The following is a 21170-nucleotide window of genomic DNA, read 5'->3' as shown; positions in this document are numbered from 1 at the left end:
GGCTGGGTGCTTGATACTGGGCCAGGGATCCAGACTCAAAGAGGTTCTCCTCTTCTAGGACTTCTCAACAGCTCTGGCCTGTTGCCCCTCTTCTGAGAGGGTTTCTCCCACTGGTTTCCAGGTTTAGAGCTTGAGTAAAGGAAGAAGAGCCTGCAAAGGAGCAGTAGGGGGTAAAACATGAGAGTCCTGTGTGCTGGAAGTCAAGGAGAGGAGGGTTCCAGAAGGATGGTGTGTTAGTCAAGTATGATAAAGATCAAAAATTGACCACGCAATTTGGTGACCAACGAAAGCCAGGACAGAAATTGTTTGTAACATGATGGAGAAGGAAACCAGATTGGAGTGTGTAGAGGAGTGAGTGGGGCCCTAGGGGATCCTGGTTTTTCTCACTGCAAGCCCTTTGCAAACATTGCTCCCTTTGTTGGAAATCTTTCTCTCTCATCCTTGCCTAGTTTACTTTCTTCTTTCCTTTTTGCCACCCCTTGTGAGATCTTCCCCAACCAGGGATCGAACCTAGGTGCCTTGCTGTGGAAGTGTGGAGTCCTAACCACTGGGCCACCAGGGAAGTCCCTGGTTAACTTCTGGTGTAGTGTCTCCTGCAACCATCACAGCCTGAGGGAAGCCTTCCCCGACCTCCCCAGTTCAGACCAGCTCACTAGGCTACTCTTTCACTGCATCATGTGTTTACCTCTTCTTCAGAGTGCTGATCTCTGTTGCAATTCTTCATTTGTTTGTGGGACTCTTGGATCTTGTTTATGATGTTGTACGACAGCTTTGCAAAAAATTCAGGGAAACTGGATAAATGGCATTGCTGTGTTATTTCTTACAACTGCATGAGAATCTACACTTATCTCAAAAGAAAAAAAAAGCTTACTTAAAAAAAAAGAGAGCCAAAACCCACCCTGACCAGACTGCAAGTTCATGAGAGCAGGTTCTGGTCTGCCTTTGTTCACCAGGGTGTCCCAGCATCTAACACAGTGTTGACATACAGTGGGGGCTCAATGAATGCTTAGTGAATGAATGACAAGGGAATGGTTAGTGACCTCAATGGGATGGCGCCAACCAGGGGGGAGGAGGTTGGTAGAATCTCATGGGTGGAGTGAGTAGCTGAAGAGGAGGAGAATGGCATGAGAGGAGCACCATGGAATAAGAAGGATGCTTACCCCTCTCCTACCTGCCGAGAACCAGGGCTCAGGAGCTTGATTTTATAGACTGGGAGAGGCTGAATAGTGCAGTGGTGAAACGCTTGGCCACTAACGTGCTGTGTGACCTTGGGAAAGGTTTGCCCTCTCTGTTGCAGTTTCCCTATCTGTTCCCATACAATTCCAGTGGAACCTTCCTCATGGGGCTGTTGAGGAAATTAAATGACTTAATACCTGCAAAGGGCTAAGAACAATACTTCCTTCGAGCAGTGCTTGACAAATAATACCTGCTCGCTAAAGTATTTTTAATTTTAAATTTCATTTGGTCCTCATCAACATTTTGTTTTCTTTTTTTTTAATTTTATTTTTTAACTTTACACTCATCAACATTTTGAAGGGTGAGTAAGGTAGGGATTGGGGTTCCCTGGTGTCTCAGTGGTTAAAAAAATCTGCCCACAGTGTAGGAGATGAGGGTTCCATCCCTGGGTCGGGAAGATCCCCTGGAGAAGGACATGGCAACCCTCTCCAGTATTCTTGCCTGGAGAATCCCCATGGACAGAGGAGCCTGGCGGGCTACAGCCCATGGGGTTGCAAGAGAGTCGGGCTCAACTTGGTGACTAAATGACAACAATAGGGTAGGGATGGTTAGCCAGGGTTGAGACATGTGATACTAAGGGAGGTCAAGGAACTTACCAAGACACACAGTGAGTGAGGAACAAGGCAGGGACAAGACCCAGTTTCCCAATTTGCTGTTCATTGCACTCTCTGCCACAGCTCAGCATGTGAAGGGGTTCTGAGAAGCGGGGAGTGAACAGGTCAGATGAGAAGCAGGGTTCCATGTGCTGGGAAATTCTCCTTCTTATCAAATCACATCTTCTCAGAGCCCCCAATTCCAGCAACCCCACCTAACAGTTGCCCAGACCACTCCACATCAGCCCCTTCAGACCAGAGACCCATGTGTTCATTGTCTGCTTCCAGGTCCCTCCCCTGGTTGGTCCTGAGAGCTAGCTGGCAGAAGATTTAATCTGCCCTGGGTCTGACCCAGTGCATCCCAGCGAGTTCCTGCTGAGCGTCATGTTCAGACAAAAGAGTGATCCGATTAGCTGGGCGCCTCCTGCTCTGGTCAGCCCCCTGTGGCGCTAATCAAGGGGGAGGGAGATTAAATTAGCAAAGATGCTGAGATGGGAGAGCTGCTGAAATGCGTTTACAAATGGATTTTTAATATAAAAAAAAATAAGGGCAATTGGCACTGGCAATTAGGATACAGGGAAGGCCTTTGTAGCTGGAGCCACCGCTAAGAAGGTAAAACATTGAAGAATGAGAAACTCCCAAACCAACAGATTCTGAGAGCAAGTATCTGGAGATATTCACACATCCAGTAATGGTGAACTTTCCTTCGTCATTGCTTGTGGTAACCAACTAGTGGGGCAGATAAGTAAAAGCAGGAATTCGCTCATATCACTCGGGGACAGGGCAGACTGGGGTCTTTTATAGCAAGTTAGAGCAGGGTGGTGAGGACTTAGCAAACAAAGGGGTAGAGGCATCAGGGGAAAGGACCTGGCTCACAGGCCTAGTTCTCAAAGGCTGGGAGGAAGAGAAGGGTTCAGCGAGGGGACGAGAGCATGGTGACGACAGACATTCCATGGAATCCAACCTATAGCCAGTCTGACCAATTAATCATAATGGGGCTCAGGAAGCTGAATTATCACCTGGCTGCAATTCTGACTGCATTTTTAAGTAGCAGTTTTTGAGGTACAATTCACATACCATAAAGTTCACTCTTAAAGTATACAACCCAGTACACTCTATTTTACTTTATTTATCCATTTGACTGTGCCGGGTCCTGGATGCAGCATGTGGGATCTGTAGCTGTGGCATGCAGGATTCAGTTCCTTGACCAAGGATTGAACCTGGGCCCCCTGCACTGGGAGCAGCATGGGCCCCCTGCATGGAGCCCTAGGCACTGGACCACCAGGGAAGTCCCAATCCAGGATGCTCTTATTTTTAAAGTATATTCAGTTGTACTGCTGAGCCCCGAAGAATTGATGCTTTGGAACTATGGTGCTGGAGAAGACTCTTGAGAGTCTCTTGGACTGCAAGGAGATCAAACCAGTCAATTGTAAAGGAAATCAATCATGAATATTAATTAGAAGGGCTGATGCTTAAGCTGAAGCTCCAATACACTGGCCACCTGACGTGAAGAGCCGACTCATTAGAAAAGACCCTGATGCTGGGAAAGATTGAGGGCAGGAGAAGGGGATGAGAGAATGATATGGTTGGATGACATCATCAACTCTATGGACATGAGTTTGAGCAAGCTCTGGGAGATAGTGAAGGACAGGGAAGCCTAGTGTGCTACTGTTTATGGGGTCACAAAGAGTCAGATACGACTGAGTGACTGAACAACAACAAGTTGTACAGCTATCACTGCAGTCTTAGAACATTTAATTACTTCCAAAAGACATTCTGTTCCCTTTGGCAGCCACCCACCCTCATTCCTCCTGAACCCAATCCCCTGGCAACCACTAATCTGCTTTCTATCTCTATGCATTTGCTTATTCTGGATATTTCATGTAAAAGGAATCATAAAATATCTGGCTTTTTGTGTCTGGTTTCTTTAATTGGTATATTGCCAAGGTTCATCCATGTTGTAGCATGTGTTAGTACTTCATTCCTTTTAATGGCTGAATAATATTCCATTGTAGGAGAGACCACATTTTGTTTGTCCATTTGTCCACTAACAGACATCGGGATTGTTTTCACTTGGGAGATATTATAAATAATGATCCTATTAATATTTGTGTACAAGTTTTGGTGATGGACAGGGAGGCCTGGCGTGCTGCGATTCATGGGGTTGCAAAGAGTCAGACATGACTGAGCGACTGAACTGAACTGATGTTTTCATTTCTCATGGCATACATCTAGAAGTTGAATTGCTGAGTTATATGGCAACAACTTATGTTTAACGTCTTAAGGAGCGTCCAAACTTTTTTCTTCAGTGGCTAAACCATTTCACTTTCCTACCAGAAATATATGAGTTCCAATTTCTCCACATCTTTATCAGCATGTTTAAAAATTGTAGCTATATGGAGAAGGAAATGGCAACCCACTCCAGTATTCTTGCCTGGAAAAGTCCATGGGCAGAGGAGCCTGGCAGGCTGCAGTCCATGGGGTTACATGACTGAGCATGTGTGTATGAGGGTGGAGGGAGATGGGGTGGTAGCAATAAACTGGTAGAACTAAAAAAAAAAAATTGTAGCCATCATAGTGGGTATGAAATAGGATCTCATAGTGGCTTTAATTTGCATTTTCTTGATGACCAGTGATGTTGAGCATGTTTTCATATGCTTTTTGGCCATTTGGATAGCTTCTTTGGAGAAATGTCCATTCAGATCTATTGCCCTATTTTTTTTTTAATTTAAAATTTTTTGGTTTCTTTGGGTCTTTGTTGCTATGTGCAGGCTTTCTCTAGTTGTGGTGAGCAGGGGCCACTCTCTGGTTGTGGTGTGTGGGCTTCTCATTCAGGTGGCTTCTCTTGTTGCAGAACACCAGTTCTGGGGCGCACGGGCTTCAGTAATTGTGCACAGGGGTTCAGTTGTTGTGGCACGGGCTTAGTCGCTTCATGGCATGTGGGATCTTCCCAGAACAAGGATCAAAACCATGTTACGTGTATTGGCAGGGGATTCTTATCCACTGTACCACCAGGGAAGTCCATTGCCCAATTTTTTGTTGGCCTATTTATCATATTTGTGGTTGAGTTGTGAGAGTTTTTTTTTTTTTTTTTTTTTAATATTCTGGATAGTAGACTTGTATCAGATGTATGATTTGCAATTCTTTTTTCCCAGTCTGTGGGATGTCTTTCCACTTTCTTGATAGTGTCCTTTGATATACAAAAGTTGTCATTTTGATGAAGTCCAACTTATTCCTTTTTTGTTGCTTGTGCTTTTTGATGTCATCTCACTGCTTCTTTAGGCAGTAGTTCTTGATATTTCTTTATTCTCTGACCACCTCAGCCTTATCCTCAGTCATTCTCCTGAAGGTCCTTGACCTCAAGCAAACAAACTAAAAATTTGCTTTTTCTGAGAACACACTTGATATGCTGTCAGATATTCTGTTACCATATGGGAAGTTATGAGGCCAGACCTAATTACGATGGGTGTAGGGAGGCTGTAGCTAATTGTATTTCCATAAGTCTGCAACACAAACACACTCAAATATTTATGTTAGTCATTGTAGGTTGTAATGACACCATAGAATAAATGTGACCTTCATAGCAGTGATGGAACAGTACAAAGACGGAGGATTTTCCAATGTTATGTGCAGTCTGGATGGGAGAATGGATCCGTGTATATGTATGGCTGAGTCGCTTTGCTGTGCATGTGAAACCATCACAATATTGTTAATCAGCTATACTCCAATATAAGATAAAAAGTTTAAAAAATAAAATGTGTATCATTAAAAAAAAAAGATGAGGCATTTCCAAATGACTCAAGTATTAATGGCAGGGTATATGATTGTTCTGATGAAAATGCTGAGAGTAAAAACAATATTTGTAATGACAACAATTGATATGAGAACTCTCGTTCCCATCAAGATCAATCCTAGATTGAGAAGCCATTCTCTGTATTCCTCTATGTTTCTGCTCTTTTAAGACTGTTTCTCACTTCATCTTTACATGCTCAAATTCTCCCCAGCCTTTAAAGGCCAGCTCACCTCTATGAAGCTTGCCCTGACTTCCCTCTTCGTTAGGGCTCAGACGTAGCCTGAGGTGAGCGGCAGTAGTCAACTGCAGATGAAGTCATGACTTGGGGGAAAGCTGGTGCTCAGGATGAAGTGGAGAGCCTCAGGTTGAGAGAGCCAGACTGAAGAATTTGCTTCTCTACATGCGGAGTGGCCAAATAGTGTAACAGTGAAATGCTTAGCCGCTATCATGTTGGCTGACGTTGGCTAAACTGCATTCTCTCTCAGTTTCCGCCTATCTGTTCAACAAGATTATGACGGTCCCTACTTCATAGGACTGTTAAGGAAATTCCATGAGTTAATACCTACCTGCAAAGGACTAAGAACAGTAGTCCCTTAGAGCACTACTTGACAAGTAAAACACATTTACTAAATGTTTTATTTATTTCTAAATTTCGTTTGGTTAAAATCTCAGGATCTTGACATAAGAAACTCAGGGACATGTCTCACAAACCCCTGGTTACACCCAAAAAAGGTCTTCTCATAAATGCTATGATTTGTACAGAGAATACTGGAATATGGTAGGTAGCAGAGACTCATGGACCAATGAGGTATCTCTAGTAATATTTTAATTTAAAACCTGAAGCAGGCATAATTTTCAAAATCTACTTATAAGCTATTAGAATTAATGACCAAAGTCATTCTGTATACTAGCAACAAACAGAAGCAATTTTAATGATACCATTTATAGTAGCAACAAAAATCTCATCAATTATGTGGGATTTGATATGACATGAAATGTGCAATATTTCTACACTGACTATGACAGAACATTGCTGATGAACTAAAAACAATCTAGAGAAGTGGAGATATATATCATGTTCATGAAATAGAAGGATCAATATTATTAAGATGTTAATTCTCTGCAAATTGATCTACAGATTCAATGTGATTCCAATAAAAAGTCACAGTTGGACGTGTGTGTGTGCGTGCATGTGTGTGCATTGTCAATCTGATTATCAAATTTATATGAAAATACAGAGGACTTAGAATAGCTAAGATAATCCTGAAGAAGAACAGTCAAGGGCACTTACATCATCATTTTTCAAGACTTGTAAAACCATAGTAATTATGTTGATGTATTCTTGGCACACAGGATATGAAGAAAACCCTGAGCAATGGAATAGAATAGAGAGTCTAGAAACTGACCCAACATATGTCACTTGATTTATGTCAAAGATGATACTGAAGTTCACTGGAGAAAGGATGGCCTTTTTGGAAGATGGCCATCTGGATTTCCACATGGGAAAAATGGATTTGTATCCCACCTCACACCATATGCAAAAGTTGATTGCAGTTGTATTAATAACTGAATGTGAAAGATAAATCAATACATCTTATAGGAGATAAATTAAGATAGTATCTGCAGGACTTTAGAGCAGGTAAAGACTGCTTGAGGACACTACAATGGAAAAAATCAATAAAATGGACTGCATTAAAATAAATAATTTGTATAATTAAAATACATCATAAAGAGAAAACACAAATGAAAAAGGCCAAGTGGGTCCAATCTACTCTCATGAACTCTTAAAAGCAGAGAATTTCCTCTGTCTGGAGTTAGAAGAGATGTGGCAGAAGAAGTCACAGAGGCTCAAAGCATGAGAGGGACTGTGTGGGCCATTGCTGTCTGAGAGTTAGGGACCATGTACAAGATAAAGGTGCCGGCCAATGCTACTATACTCATCATATTGCATTGTACACATGTGTCAAACCAACACACTGTACACCTTTAACTTATACGATTTTATATGTTAATTATGGGCCTTCCCTGGTGGCTCAGACAGTAAAGGATCTGCCTGTCATTCAGGAGACCTGGGATTGATCCCTGGTTTGGGAAGATCCTCTGGAGAAGGGAATGGCTACCCACTCCAGTATTCTTGCCTGGAAAATCCGATGGACAGAGGAACCTGGTGGGATTCAGTCCATGGGGTCACAAAGAATCAGACATGACTGAGTGACTGACACACCAGTTTGTGCAGTGGTAAAGAATCCGCTTGCCAGTGCAGGAGATACAGGTTCGATCCTTGGGTTGGGAAGATCCCCTGGAAAAGGAAATGGCAATCCATTCCATTATTCTCGCCTGGGAAATCCCATGGACAGAGGAGTCCGGCGGGCTGCAGCCCATGGGGTCACAAAGAGTCGGACACAACTGAGCATGCATACACTAATTATGTCTAATTATGTCTCCAAAATGGAGAAGGTGATGGCACCCCACTCCAGTACTCTTGCCTGGAAAATCCTGTGGACAGAGAAGCCTGGTAGGCTGCAGTCCATGAGGTCTCGAAGAGTCGGACGTGACTGAGCAATTTCACTTTCACTTTTCACTTTCATGCATTGGAGAAGGAAATGGCAACCCACTCCAGTGTTCTTGCCTGGAGAATCCCAGGGACGGCGGAACCTGGTGGGCTGCCGTCTGTGGGGATGCACAGAGCTGGACACGACTGAAACGACTTAGCAGCAGCAGCAGCAGCAGCACCATGTCTCCAAAAAAAGAAAAATCCTCCCAAACAAACAGAAAGCAAAAAGAACAGAGACGTCTCTAGGAGCTAAGGGCAGTGCCCAGCTGTGGCCAGCAGGAAAGGGACACCGAAGTCCCATAATGGCCAGAAACTGGATTGGCTATGACTTGAAAAAGCCTGGGAACAGATTCTTCCCAGAGCCTCCTGATACACGCCTGGCTGGCTGTCACAGAGCGGTCTTAATCAGGGCAGCAGAATGATTTGATTATGTTTGCAAAGCTCTCCATGGCAGCTGTGGGGAGGGCTCTTCCTGAGACCTGGAATTCTCTACTCAAAAATACTCAGACTGCCTGATTACGCTGAGGAATACATTTTTCTGTGGCCAGAAAGCCTCTACTAGCCAGAATCATAGAGGGTAATGACAGCCTTCCCCATTGCCTGGGCAGGGCAGGTGGGCAGTAGCTCCCCATTCCTGGGGCACACAGGGGATGGAGGTCCACCTTCCAGACAGAGAGCTCCATAGACTCTGGGACTTCCTGAGGTTGCCATGTGGCCCCTGCGTGCTAAAGTGCAGGTACAGGTTTGAAGGTCAGAGGAAGACTTTCTGGATCCAGCTGTTTCAGGAATGTCCATGATCCTGTGATGATAAGTGAGAGTTCTTCTCCTGGGGCGGGAGACCCTGGGCCAAACAAGGAGGCCCAGCAGTTCCTGGGATGCCTCAGCACATGATGGGGGTGGCTGGGGAGGAGTAAGCGAGGTAGTATAGTCTGCCCTCCTCTCTACCCTTTTCGTGGCCCTGGCTGGTCCTTGAGAGCACAGGCTGGGAGTGGGCACAGAGCCATGGAAGGCTATGGTCCCATGTCTGTTGTTGGCAACTTCTTCCTGCTTGAAGCCAGCAATAAGGAAGGGAACACTTGCATCCCTTCTCAGACCTTCTGTGGCCCACCGACCAGGCACAGGTCTCACCCAGATTACCTCTCAGGGTAGGGGTGAGACACAAGTCAAAGCACCACCCAGTTCCTAGGACTCCTGCTAGTCTTTAGAGGCAAAGAACCTCCACAGACAGAGTCCACCTCCTATGGCTCTCGAGGTCAGTTCTGAGTCTCCTGTCATCATTCCATCTTCTACCTTTCTTTGTAGCACCCATCTACACGCTTCTGGATCCTTCTTTATTCCTTGGAAATTATAGTTCCTGGCTCACTGTCATTCCAACCCCATTCCTTCCACAAGTCTCGGTGATTCTAATATCTACATACTTGATTCTTCCAACACTATGATTTCTCCTTATCTTGAACTTCTCTGACCAAATGATCTTGTATCAGCCAGGATCTATTCAGGAGACAAAAGCATGCCTGGTATTTGAACAGAGAATTGTGATTTAGTATACAGGTGTTAACTGGGTAACTGAAAGGGTAAAAAGAGAACGTCAAAGCTTTCTGAAAACAATGGCATGAAGCAGCTCCAACCCCCCGGCTAAGGGGACAGAAGAGAGTGTGGCAACTCGGAAACTTACAAGAGGGTCCCTGTGAACCTGGATCAGGGCTTCCCAGGATGTGGCTCACATGGCTGGAGCTGATGTCTCTGAGCTTGGAAGAGGAGTCCATGAAGTGAGGACATAGACCTTGGTGGTGGGTGCTGTCCCATTCTGGTGGTCTTCCCTAGTAGCTCAGATGGTAAAGAATCAACCTGCAATGCGCAAGACCCTGGTTCAATCCCTGGGTTGGGAAGATCTCCTGGAGAAGGGAACGGCTACCCACTCCAGTATTCTGGCCTGGAGAATTCCATGGACTGTATAATCCATGGGGTGGCAAAGAGTCGGACACGACTGAGCACATATTCTGCTAGGCACTTCTGTCCATGGGCTAGCCAGCCTAGGCTTCACTCATCTGGTCCTGGGAGTTCATAAGGCCATGTTCTCTGCACCCCAAGGTTGGTTTATGGCCCCCTTGGCACTACCCAGGGATGGACAGACAAAAACCTCAACCGCTAGTGCAGTGGTGCCCCCTGGTGGTCAATGTACCGGTGGTCGGCCCCAGACCCCAGTAGGGACAGGCTGAAGGAATCATTAGGGCACAAAAGCTCTGCTTCTGCCTATGGGCTTGCATACAGCCTCTCAGCCTTTGAGCTTGCTACCTGAGGCTGCTGTAAGAAATTACCACACAGGGAGAGGCTTAAAACAATAGTGATTTCTTTTCCCCTAGTTCTGGAGGCTGGACATCTGAAATCAAGGTGTGGGCAGAGCTGGTTCCTGGAGGCTTTCATGTGGGATTTGCTTCTGGTGCTTTGGTGGTAACTCTTGACATTCCTTGACTTACAGATGCGTCATTACTCTGATCTCTGCCACCATCTTTACATCACTTTCTTCCCTCCTCTTATAAAAGAATGTGTTATTGGATTCAGGGCCGTCCCTTAACCAGGATAATCTTACCTTGAGATCCTTACTTAACAAAGACCCCTTTTCTAAATTGGAGAACGAAATGGCAACCCACTCCAGTATTCTTGCCTGGAGAATTCCATGGGCAGAGGAGCCAGGCTAGCTACAGTCCATGGGGTCGAAAGAGTTGGACACGACTTAGTGACTAAACCACTGTTTCTAAATAAGGGCACATCTTTTGGGGGTCAGCAGTCAATCCACTGAAGGCTTCATACTAGGAGGGCCTCCAGAGCCTAATTCTATATCCTGAACCCCTCTAGCCCTGGGGGACCTGAAGAAGATCAGGGCACAGAGAGGCACACCTCTAGTGACCGCTCACACAGACACAGAGGAGCTGTTTGGCTCAGAGACATGGGGAAACTTGATGCCAGTACAGTGGATGTGACACCAGGTTAGGCTGCCACTGCCGTGGTGCCCATCATTTCATCCGGGGTCACCCAGCACACAGGGCCCTGTCTCTGCTACGAGGACCCACCTGGCCCATCTGGCCAGAAGTGTTGGGTAGGGCAGGGGTGTGGATATATTCAAATCATCTTTACTTGCCTCTCATTAACCAGAGCAGATTCCTCAACTGCCTTGTGCCTCATCTATAAAATGGAGACATCTTCTAGTCCCTGCTGTCATGATCTCTGCAGAACTATTTGAGGTAGAGTCCAGCCCCAGTGATGGTTCTCCAGAAGGCTCCAAGTTCCAGACCCAGATGCCCTCTGAACCAACCAAACAAGTCTTATAGAGAGAAATTGAGGACAAGTACAGGCATATCTCATTTTATCACACTTTGCTTTACTGCACTTCGAAGGAATTGCATTTTTTTTTTTTTACAAATTGAAGGTTTGTGGCAACCCTGTGTGCTCAGATGATGGCCAGAATTTTTTAGCAATAAGTTATTTTAATCAGAGGAAGCACATTGTTTTTCCAGACATAATGCTATTGCACACTTAATGGACTGCAGCATAGTGTAACCATGAATTGTATATGCACTGGGAAACCAAAAAATTCACATGTCAGTTTACCTTGATCTTCTCTGTTGTGGTGATTGGAACTGAACTTGCACTATCTCCGAGGTCTGCCTGTTCTGTGTTTGGCAGAATAACACCCTCTGAAGGTGTCTGTGTCCTAATCCCCAAGCCTTGTGGATATATGGTACAATGCAAAAGGGAGTTTGCAGACCTGACTAAGGTTCTTGAGACAGGTAGACTGTCTCAGACTATCCTGGTGGGCCCAATGTAGTTACAAGGCAGGATGGTCAGAGCCAGAGAAGGAGAGAGAGAGGCGGAACAAGACGGAGAGATTTGAAGATGGAACACTGTTGGCTCTGAAGATGAAAGGCCTTGAGTCAAGGAAAACTAGAAAAGGCAGAGAAATGATTTTCCCCTAGAGCTTTCAGAAGGAACGTAGCCTTGCTGACCCAGTTCAGACTTCTGACCTCTAGAACTGTAAGAGAATAAATGTGTTAATATAAACCAGTACCTTTATGGTAATTTCTTAGAGCAGCCATAGGAAATGAACATGTTAATAAGTACCCATGGCTGTGGGTACCGGGGTGCCTCTCCATTGCCCATTATGATGCTGTCAACTTTGCCTCATTGCCCCTTAACCATTTCTGACAAGAGTCCAAGATTCACCTCCCTTCTCAATACTCCTGCCCATGTTTCAGGGAAACCCACCCCTCACCGACCACCCACCAGAAGGCCTTTGTAGTCACGAGGGCAGAAGAATGGCTAGGACATCATGACTCTGGGGTTGAGAGCACACCACTGACCTGCTCTGTGGGGCGTGTGTACCTAGCGTGGGTGCTCCCTCTCAGAGCCCCAGCCCTAGACCCTGACAACCCAAGCATTCGTGCCACACAAGACCCACCTCCTTGACACATTCTCCAGAAAGAAGCCATACACATCAAAAGTATTAGTGAATGAGGTCAGTTTTTACCAAAGATCCCACTGGGGAGATGACAGAGGGCTTTACATCACACATTCTAGAGTGTTCTCTCTGCTTTATTAATGCCCAGTCTTCTCTCCTAACCTCTCCATACTGACTATTCCAGGTGCTGTAGCCACTCTTCTTGGAGGGCAAGGAGCACTTCTAAATAACCAATTGAACTTCACTTCAGTAAAAAATAACCAATGGATACTTTTATCTTGCTACACATAAAACCCCCAGGGCATGGCAGGGGCTCATCAAGTTCTCCACCACTATATCAAGCTCAGTGTTCTTTATGAAAAAACACATGGAACTCCCCTGGGCCAGGACTCCTGGAGAAGGGGCCTGAATGGAGATATCAGTCTGGAGCCTCCTCACTCCCACCGATCCTGAATGTCCTGGAAAAGCTCCTCAGCTTGGCAGTCTTGATGAAGCAGCATGGCAGGGAGCCTTTATCATCATACCAGTCAGTTGGCATATAGTGCCAATCATGACACAGATGGCTGCCTTGCACAGAGTACTTACGATGTGTGAGGCACCGGGCACAAAGATGAACATAGTTTGTCACAGATTAACATATGCTGTCTCATTTCATCTTGACAATCCCATGAAATAGATACTGAAACCATCCCTGCTTTATAGAGTGAGATAGTGAGTGGCAGAGTAGGAATTTGAACCCAGGCAGTGGAGCTCCAGAGCCCTCACTCTCAGCCATCACATTCTACTACCTTCCTAGCTGTGCCAATGATCAGTGTATTTCCTCTCAGACCCAGATCCCACCTTCTTTGCCTGCGTGGGATCCTGGACTATTTCCCCCTTGCCAGCTGGCAAAATCTTAAGTTTTTCCAGTTCAGGGCACTGGAGGGACCCCAGAGGATGAAAGGGCTTCTTTTCCTGATTGTGGTGCACTTTACTTCTTCCTGCTCCCAGGCACTTGGCTGGTGACTTTCAGCAGCAACCCTTCCTCCCCTCATCCCCTCTACCTTCCCAGAGGCAAGTCCTGAAACACCTGGCCCCCCTCAATGTGTGGATTCCCTGTGAGTTTTGTGGGAGATTCACCCACTTTCCAGGACAATTCAGCAGCCCTGGCCAAAGGGTGGTTTCTTGGCAAGTTCTGAAGATGCCCTAGCTGGCTTTCAAACATGATCACCACATCTTCCTGGGCAGATTCCAAGAGAATTTATTGGAAATCCAGGAGATGGTTTCCTGCATGCCAGCCTCAGTCTGATGGCACAGCAGTGGAAAGCTTCCAGCCCAGTGGCCTTCTTCACCATTTAGTGGGCTTAAACTGCACCCTCTTCAACCAGGTCTGACTTCCAACCTTGGGAAAGTCCCTGCCCCCTTCCAAGTGTGTTCCTTCCTTGGGTATTCTCCTGTACTCCTAGGATATTCTTTTTTAAAGTTGTAATTAGCATTATTTATTTAAATTTTTATTGGAGTATAGCTGATTTACAATGTTGTGTTAGTGTCAAGTGTATGGTAAAATGATTCAGATATTCAGATACACACAGACACACACACACGTGTTTAGTCACTAAGTCATACCTGATTCTTTGCAGCCCCATGGATTGTAGCCCCCAGGCTCCTCTGGCCATGGGATTCTCCAGGCAAGAATACTGGAGTGGGTTGCCATTCCCTCCTCCAGGGGATCTTCCAGACCTAGGGATTGAACTCAGGTCTGCATTGCAGGTGGATTCTTTACCATTGTGCCACCAGGGAAGCTATATATATGTTGTTGATGGTTAGGCACTGAGTCGTGTCTATCTGCGACCCCATGAATTGTTCTTTGCCACTGTGCCCCAGGAAGACATATATATATATATATAATTTCACATTATAGTTTATTACAAGATGCTGAGTATAATGGGCTTCCCAGGTGGTGCTAGGCCCATCCACATGGGGGAGTGTGATCTGCTTTACCATTCAAATGGTCATCTCTTCTGGACATTTTTTCTCAGACAGTCAGAAATCTCGTGTCACCAGTTCTCTGGGTATCCCTGTTTCCCACTCAGGTTGATACATAATATCCACCATCACACTCATTTTACAGAAGTGACACTGAAGTTGTTGGTTCCAGGCAATACCTGAGATATCTTCTGTGATTAGAACACATACCATCCTTCTCAATTTCTTGATCTGTTTTATATCTGGAAGGCGTTCTGATTTATTCTGTAGCCTGACTTTTGGACCCATAGTTTCCGAACTTCTGAATTGCCTTCAGCAGTTCCACCTCATGAGAATCCAAGTAATTCATCTTTTAAGGCCTAGAGGTGAAAGGCCAGGCAACAACATCTAATTTTTGGGAATCTCAGTGTTCATTTCCATGCTCCGTTGGTTCTAATAACTGATCTGCACCAAGGGAGCTGAGCTACTTACTCTTCTTCATTGGTTGACATCACTACTCCCTGGATGGGGAAAGAAGCTGCACTCAGACACAGAGCTAACGCCCTAACCTGCTTAGTCTACCTATCACTGGAGCTCTTGAAAGATCCTCAGATGTGGCCATAGAACCCCTGTGACTGGTGAGCTGGCCCCACATATGTCATGACACCCTCAGTCTCATGTGCCACTAATTCCGGCTCTTATTCAAAGATGCAAGGGTCAAGAGGCAGCCTGCAAGACTTGGGGCAACACTACTTGAATTTGTAATTCATATACACCTAAGGGATTATGCCTCTCAGGGCTTCATCCTAGACCATTGAACCCACTCCCCAGTCCCCACCACTCTGCTGCACGGAAATTTATCCTTGTAGTGGTACTTTAGATATTCCAGCCACAGTTGCATTGCCTAGCCATGAACTCTTTACCTCCACACATTGCCATGCTTGGATTACTGACCTGACCCCTACTTTGTGTCCTATCTCGGGGAATATACTATTTAGGTCCCTTTTCATTCACCTGATTACCTTCTGTGGAGTAATGTTAGTAAATTTCAGTCTTCTATGCTTTTCAAGGAGAAGGCAATGGCACCCCACTCCAGTACTCTTGCCTGGAAAATCCCATGGGCAGAGGAGCCTGGTAGGCTGCAGTCCATGGGGTCGCTTTTCAATCACTCCACCAACAAATATTTATTAACTGCCTACTGTGTGCCAGAGGGTGATTGAAGTTACAGTTGTGAAGTGTATATTTTTCATCTTGGAGTAGAGCCCAGCATCTAAAGCTCTTGCCACGCTTGGGGAATTCCTTGCCTCATGAGTCATAATGTAAGAGGCAGAGCCCACCTTCTACTAGATGACAATGCCACACATCCCACTATTGCAGTTATAGTGTGGCACGTGACCTAGGCTCAGCCAATCAGAGGTCCCGTGTAGAGTCTTTGAACATGGCATTAGGAATCTAAAGAATTTTGGCAGCAAGGAATTCTCTTCTGATGATGGTGGTTGCAATAAGAATCAAGTCCCTCAAGGGTAGCAGTCGTGGGAATGTTAGTGGCAGGGCCAACAGTTAGTGACCCTAATGTTTAGTGGTGACGTCACTAAAGTCATCACCAGAAGCTCTGTGGTGTGATTTGATTCATTGTTTCTGGCCTCATAGCTTGAGTCTTGTGCTTCAATGCCCCTAGTGACTTGATTTACCAAATACCCTTTTGCTAAATGACTTTTTGTTTTCTATATTAAAGAAGAGCCAGCTTCCAGGGCTTTCCCATGAGGATTCTGATAATGCAGAATGTAGCACCGGAAGTGGAATCTGCCAAGGAACAGAGCTAAGACATAGAGTTGGCTGAGTGAAGGATGTGAGGTGCAGGGCATTGAGGACCACATGACTGCAGGCAGGGAAGATGATCACCGCTGTGATATAATGCAAAACATTTGGTGAAACGGTTACTTGTAGCATCTCTGAACACACACCATTTACACACAAGGCTCTGTGATTTGATGAAATGGTAAGAAACATTCTTTAAGACATTAAGGAAAAAAAGCCTTTATTCTGGGGATATCTCAGGTCTATTACAAGGGGTGATCACGCTGAACTTTCCACCCAATGCTCTAGGCCAGTGGTCCCCAACGTTTTTGGCACCAGAGACCGGTTTCCAGGGACTGGGGTGTGGGTGGAGCAGGGAGGGGATGATTCAAGTGCATTACGTTTATGGTGCCCTTTATTTGTATTTCTATTACATCAGCTTCACCTCAGATCATCAGGCAGTAGATCCCAGAGGTTGGAGGTGATCATCTAGATGATCCACTCTTTTTGGCCAGTGTTGTGTGAACTGTGGGGATAGTTCTGCTGAAAACTTCCAGGTTGTTCTTTGCTCAGCCCAGTACTCGTAAAGACTCAAAGAAAGCCCTTCTCAGAAAGCTGATCTCTTCTTTCCTGCAGTTCCTCATCCTTGGAGTTCTGCCCCACATCTTCTAGCTGCCTCAGCCTCCTCAACTGTGATCTCCAACTCTTTAACTCATGGAAACTTCTTTTCTCTACTTGGGTCCCTCCTCCACGTTTTTGGCTCATCTCATCTATTTCCTGTCCTGTAACATCACAGACGTGCACTGCCTCTTGTCTACTGTCAAAAATTAATGCTTTCATATAGATTTGTTTATGATGGATGATTAATTCCAGATTCTATTCCTCTTTCATGATCAGCTTTACTTTTCTCTGTTTTCCACTTTCGGAAATAACTATAAATCAATTTCCCAAAATACGGATATGATAAAAATGTAATAGATTATGGAGAAAATGGCATGCAGGTGTGTGTATGTGGGTATGTATACCCAGCCACATATGCACACCTACACACCTTGAGGAATGGTAGTATTTCTAGGTCATAGGTTTGGCTAATGATGTCTGTGTTGTTGGTCTCACATCTTCTGGCTTCAGATCTCTGCCCAGAATTCCTGAAAATCCACAAACCCACCCTATGATCAGCTGTATTGTTTTACTTACAAGTATTTGTGCTTGTGAAGGGTCTGAGGTTGTTTGCTTATCAAGCGCTCCAAATTCTTCAATGCTGTCAATATCCATTCTGGACACTAGACGGCGCTCCTGCACCAAGAACGATCAGCTCTTCCCCACTGCTTGCTCATTTCTCAGGAGCTTTCTGCCCGGGAGACTGGCTTGATCCTACTTCTTTGGGGGCAGCTAGAGAATTCCAGGGACGGGGGAGCCTGGTGGGCTGCCGTCAGTGGGGTCGCACACAGTCGGACATGACTGAAGTGACTTAGCAGCAGCAGCAGCAGCAGGGATTGTGCTGCGCCATGGCCTTTGGTGGCCTGTTCTCCATCTCCATGGTACCAGATATATCACTTTCAAAGGCTAGCTTTCCTTCCTCTCCTATCTCAACTCTTAGAATGACTCAGCTTGGCCTCCCAGTATACCTCCTAGCACCAGAGCTACCCTATTTTTTCCCTTATAAGCTGGTGGTCATCCAAGGGAAGGAGGTCTGGTCCTTGGGTATTCCTCTTCATGCCCATTTGTACAGATTTTAAAACAGAGAAATGGATTGCCTGTCAATTTCATGGGCTGCAAAGCTTCTCTGGAAGCAACCATGAATTCTGAGTAGTTGCTCTGTATGAGAAGTTAGCCCTAAATTGAACTTCTCCTCTCTGAAAAGGAGATGTTTAGAAGAGGGTAAGGATAAAAATAGACTGTAAAATTCAGCACAAGCATGGAGATAGTAAACAGGGTCTTGGGTACCTAGTTCCTGGCATATAGCAGGGACCCAATAAACATTTATTAAATAAAGGAAAAAAAATAAGGGAATTAGTGAATGGATGTCAGAATAAGAAAACTAAGGGGCATCTGGTAAGGTTTCCCCCACTCTCCCATCTCCTTTCCTTTTTTAAAAAGACTATTTTGATGTGTGCCATTTTAAAGTCTTTACTGAACTGGTTAAAACATTTCTTCTGTTTTATGTTTTGGTTTTTTGGCCAAGAGGTATGTGGGACTTTAATTCCCCAACTAAGGACCAAACCCGCACCTTCTACCTTGGAAGGCAAAGTTTTAACCATTAGATCACCGGGAAAGTCCCTCCTCGCCTTTATTAAAAAAAAACAAAACTTAATTGAGGTATAATTGATATACAAAGAACTGCTTGTATCTAATATGTATGATTTGAGAATTTGGCTGCACAAGCAGCAGCATCACAGTCAAGGTAACAGACATACCTAATGCCTCCCAGAGCGTCCTTGGGACCTTTGCTTTTTGCTTTTTGTGGTAAGAACACAACGTGAGATTTACCCTAGAAATCATTCGTTTTGCCGAACTGAAAACTTCCCTGTTAGGACAAATAAAGGCCCTAAAAGGGTAAGTGCCTTGCTCAGGGCTCACAGAGCTAGTTAGCAGCAGCAACAGGATGTGAGTCCCAGAATTCTGCCTCTGATCTAGTGTTCACCTGACTCTAATACGCAGCAGCGAGGCCTCAGATATTTGTGTCCCTGGGAAGTTGGTAGCAGGCAGGCATAATTGGTTTTCTTGTGATGAATCACTGCTGGCGCTGGCTGGGTACCAGTACTTTTCCTGGGTGCCAGCATCAGGAACCATCCATCCTGATTTCTTGCTAAAGAATTACTCCTTGCTACCCATGCTGTACACTGGGGGTGCTGTTGTTTAACTAGTGGGCTTATTTGTTCAGTTATTTTCCATTCGTGTCTCTGGGGAGCCTAGATGTCGACTGGGGCTGTTCAGGTATGACTAAGTTTGATTTCTAATGCCTGAGCCCTGCAACTTTTCCCCAGATGAAGAACCCCTGCTTTCCTCTAAAAGCTGATATTTTTCTCTAAAACTTGTGAATGTAGTAATCCATTTTAGGAATCCCTGATAGAGAAGGACTACTGCATTTGGGGGGACCAAGAACAGTTTGTCTGAGGAGTGGGATAAGCTTGGGGGTGGGGAGTAGAGAATTTTTAAATGCGTCAGAGAAAGTCTTGACCCAACCGTCCCCTCCATCCTCTGGGGAGAGTGCTGGCAGCACAAGGCTCAGCCAGTCGTGACTGTGTCATTATATTCTCGTCCACACAGATGAGTCAGTCAATGTAGAAGTCACAACAACTGCATTTGAGTTAACTTTCAAATCAGCTCATTCCCAAGGCAGAAAAATGTCTCAAAATGTCTGCTCACCGCCCCCACAGGGCACGGATGGGTCCAGGACCCTCATCTGTTAAGATGATGTGGCTTCTTTGCCAGCCTTTTTCTGAGGGCAAAAGGGACCATCTCCCCCTCCTCCCACTCTGTAATCAAAGAGGAGGGGGCAACACGGGGTTCTTATTCTTATTCAGCGAGTACCTGTTATCCAAACAGCCCTGGGGAATGCCTCAGATGTCATAATCTCACTACAAATGAACGAAATATTTTCTTTTAGAACCTCTCATTGCTGCACCTTTGCTGTAAGGCTCCATCTGATTATACAGAAAAACAAAACTCACCCGTTTCCTTTTTGAAATCCTTCAAGTTTGGTGAATGTGTACAAGTAAGAAGGCTTGATCTATAAATATGTGTGCTTTAATCTTAGAGGATGCAGAGGTTGGAGGGTTCATGCCATTAGTGCAGCTTCACAGATTTTATCTAATCACGTAGATTCTTGAGTGTTTGGCTACTCTGTCGTTTTGAGAAACGCAGTGTCTGCGTCACTTTGTCTTTCTTTTCTTTTTTTAAAAAAAACGTTGTCACACTTAGAATCCCCACAATACCTGGGGAAGGGAGGTGAGGTACTGGGCCTTTAGTTACAAGACAAATTCATTTTGCCAAATTTGAGTGGGAGCATTCCAGCTTCTGGATGGTTACTGATTCCCCTGGTGCATTAAATGGAAGCAGCCTTCCTGCATATCTGTTGCTCTGGTTTCTATGTCAGCACATGTGTCCCAAGTCTCTGTGGTGCTCCAGACCCTGTGGTGGGGGCTAGAAACCCAGCGAAGATTCAAGCAAGGCCCTTGGCCCAGAGGGCTTTTCTTGAGGTTGGGCAGATGAAGGAGGCATGGAGAGAATAGGGATTCTGGGATTGGGACAAGAGTTGGGAATAGAAAGGGTGGTTAAGTGAACACCAAAAATGAAGTGCTGTTTTTTAGAGTTTATTCATTTTATTCATTATTCATTTTAGAGTTTTTAGAGTTTATTCATTCTATGACTATTTTGTGTTTTTCTACATTTATTTACTTAGTATTCACATTTTCTTCCCTGAAGTACACAGGAATGGGAATAACAGCCCCCAACAAACCCAACCACCACTCCCCTTCCCCCTTCCTAACAAGCATCTTATCTCCATTTTAGAAAGGTTGTCTTTCCTATCTTATCAAGGGTCATCTGTTCACGAATTTTAAAAATGACAAACGGCTCGCTGGGTTGTTCATGTTTTATGCTGCTGGAACTGAGTGCCTGAATGAAATAATATAGGAAGGCAGGAAGTTACTCCCTACAGCATGAACCTTGGGCTTTTTCTGACGTCTTGACTGACCTGCAGGAAGTCACTCCATGTGCATATGACCCCCACTGCAAATTAAACAAGAGTTCAGACAGTAGGGTGCGTGTGAAAGTAGAACGAGCTCCATTAGT

Source organism: Bos mutus, chromosome X (assembly GCF_027580195.1).
Source record: "Bos mutus isolate GX-2022 chromosome X, NWIPB_WYAK_1.1, whole genome shotgun sequence".
In the NCBI taxonomy this organism is placed as follows: domain Eukaryota; kingdom Metazoa; phylum Chordata; class Mammalia; order Artiodactyla; family Bovidae; genus Bos; species Bos mutus.
Note: the sequence above shows the minus strand (reverse complement) of the source record.